Consider the following 3,226-nt stretch of genomic DNA (forward strand, 5'->3'; position numbering starts at 1 on the left):
ATATATATATATATAAACGTATACAAGTTTTTTTTTACATACAGACAGACAGACAGACCGACCGACAGACAGACAGATAGACTGACTGAAAATAAATTGATTACATTTCTATATTACTTAAAGGGTTAGTTCACCCAAAAATTTAAATTAGCCCATACCTTCAAGTCATCCTAGGTGTATATGACTTTCTTCTTTCAGACGAATCCAGTCGGAGTTATATTAAAAATTGTCTTTGATCTTTCAAGCTGTTTCATGGCACTCAGCGGGTGTTGCATGCATCCGTCCAAAAGCAGTTAATTAAAATAATTAAAATATAAAAAAAAAGAAAAAGAAAAAGAATGTTAATTAATTAAAAGCAGTTAATTAAAAGCAGTTAATTAAAATGAGACACTTTAATTAAAAGTGTCTCACACGGCTCTGGGGAGTGAACAAAGGCCTTCTGTAGCAAATCGATGCGTTTTTGTAAGAAAAATATTCATATTAAAAAATTTAATAATTACATTAATGTAGCTTGCACTCACTGTTGTACACTGGAAGCAGTTCCGGACGGATGACGTATGGAGGTCGGCTTTGCGCATGCGCCACTCAGAAGTGTAAGAAAAAGTGATGAGGACGTCGAAGATCTTTGATGAAGAATAAGTTTTATTACAGAGTAGCAGTGACAAAGTACAAACAGCACTTCGGATTCAGTCGAAATGAACCCCGAACATCCTAAGCTCAAACCTTTTATACTGTATTACGTTCATCTTCCCGCTCAAAATGTAAATGAAGTTTAGTTTTAAATGTAAATTGCGGATAACAATGAAAGTGATAGCCTTCCGTTCCCACATCTTTGATAGATTTTCAGGTGGGAACAACCAAATGTTAAGGTGATAAGATTAAACAGAATCCCTAGCAGTTATTTCATGTACCCTTTTGGTCAGCAGATGGTTCTTGATGGCCTGCTACTACTCCCACGCTATAAGTGACAAATTATCGCTCCGGAGGTACTATTGACATATTATTAAGATTGGAAAGAACTATCTCTATGATAATTAAGCTCTTTGTAGGGAAAGGAGCATAGTTTAACACAATTTGGAGTGGAAGCTGGGTCGAGGCAGACTATAATTTCTTATAGATGTGAAGCACGCGTAAGCGCAGGGATCAAAACAAAACAACGGTCACTAATTAGATGTACAAAACGAGGATTTGTAAAGAAGAATGTCGGAGGATTTCGATATAAGCCAAGAGCAGACTGGTTTTCCTTTCCTAAAGTAAGGAAACTTTGCTTCCTTTGCTCCTGTTGACAAACGTTGGTTTTCACGAGACTCACCGGTGCATGTGCAGCGCTGACCTCATACGTCATCCGACCGGAACTGCTTCTGTGTACAACAGCTATGCAAGCTAGATTAAAGTGATTATTACAGTTTGAATATGGATATTTTTCTTACAAAAACACATCGATTCTCTACAAAAGGCCTTTGTTCACCCCCGGAGCCGTGTGAGACACTTTTTTTTCTATGGATGGGCGCATTTTAATTAACTGCTTTTGGACGGATGCATGCAACACATGGATGCATGAGTGCCATGAAACAGCTTGAAAGATCAAAGACAATTTTTAATATTTTAACTACGACTGGATTCGTCTGAAAGAAGAAAGTCATATACACCTAGGATGATTTGAGGGTGAGTAATTTATTGGCTAATTTTCATTTTGGGTGAACTAACCCTTTAATAATTAAAAAAAATCAAGAATAATAATTTTGAGTTATAATACTAATTTATGTGCAAATACTACACTATAAATATACGGTAAACTACTTACTTTTTTAAATGCATATATTTATGTTGCATGTATAATTCAACAAATGGCATCCAGTTATAATCTTAGAAATAAAATCATTAATTAGCATTTTGCATTTTTCAACACAATGGACATGCAAGTTGATCACATTGCATTGTATTGTATCATGCAGTATTCAGCACAGTGTGTTCTGCTTGTATACTGTATTCCCATGCAACATAGAAAGTGCATTGGGTCATCTATAACAGTATGAACATTCTCACTGTGTTGATCATGTCCTGCAGTACAGGTGAGCGCAGCAGACCAGAGGCTGCGAGTGTTTGACTCCACCCAGCGGAGGTGGAAACACGTCTGCTCATCCAGCGCCAACCAGCTCATCGCCAACATCAGCTGTGAAGAGATGGGCTTCATCAGGTAACAAACACATGACACGCACCAGGCTCACAGCTAACTGTGAGAAATTTAGTCAAGCCGGTTTAAAATATGACTGGAATTCATCATTATTTCGGTCATGTCTTGATTTGCTTTTTACTCTCTAATCAGAGCAGTGAATTTCTCAGTGACATGTGCTCCTGATAATGGTGGTGACCGAGATTTTTTCTGCGTAAAAGAGAGTGAGTTAACTTATGGGAAGAAGATAAAAACAGCCCTTTATCCTTGGTAAGTTACATACAATTAAAACTGGACTAAATTTGAATGGTCATCAAGGCCATCAGCATATTAGATTATTCATTTTCATTTGATCATATGATTTCTGAAGGATCATGTGACGCTGAAGACTGGAGTAATGATGCTGAAAATTCAGCTTTGCATCACAAAAATAAATTGCATTTTATAATATATTAAAATAGAAAACAGTTATTTTAATATTTCACAATATTAATGTTGTTACTGTATTTTTTATCAAATAAATGCTGCCTTGATGAGCACGAGAGACTCAAAAGTCCTTGAAAAGAGCCAATGTTGCCTAGACATCATATTGCAATTTAATTTGGTTTCGTTAGTGGTGCAGAAATAAAAAAATTCATCTTTAACAGTGAATCAGATTGCTTTTTAATCTGGCAAACAAAAAAGAAACACTAACTAAAAGCGAAAAAGAGTTGCAATTTTGTTAACCTCTCTAAAACTTTCTAATGATTTATTTCTGTTTCAGTAAATGTGACAAAGGTCAGATACTTGAGGTGATTTGTCAGGTTGCATAGTAAACATCACATGTGTTCTGATTGGCTGTGATTATGCATATTTGCTTTTAGTTTGGATGGAAAAAAATTACTGGAAAAGTTTTTATCTCTCTGAATAAAAGTATCTTTGAAATGTTGCTGTAAATGTCATGTTGGTTTTTTTGTGTGCTGTGTTTCAAGGCATTTAAAGGGTCATATGATGATGCTAAAAAGAATGTATTTGGTGTAATGAAATGTGTTTATGCGGTTTAAGGTTAAAAAA

At 35.5% G+C, this 3,226-nt stretch overlaps 1 long non-coding RNA gene across 1 annotated transcript; it reads left to right on the forward strand.

The window, feature by feature from the left end:
- Positions 1–2,000: 2,000 nt before the first annotated feature.
- On the forward strand, positions 2,001–2,977 carry LOC107578101 (uncharacterized). Its single transcript, XR_001608302.1, has 3 exons — positions 2,001–2,197; positions 2,327–2,443; positions 2,937–2,977. It is a non-coding gene; the product is annotated as an uncharacterized lncRNA (long non-coding RNA).
- The last annotated feature ends 249 nt before the right edge of the window (positions 2,978–3,226 follow it).

This window comes from Sinocyclocheilus grahami, unplaced genomic scaffold (genome assembly GCF_001515645.1).
Source record: "Sinocyclocheilus grahami isolate Dianchi unplaced genomic scaffold, SAMN03320097.WGS_v1.1 scaffold8817.1, whole genome shotgun sequence".
Taxonomy (NCBI): domain Eukaryota; kingdom Metazoa; phylum Chordata; class Actinopteri; order Cypriniformes; family Cyprinidae; genus Sinocyclocheilus; species Sinocyclocheilus grahami.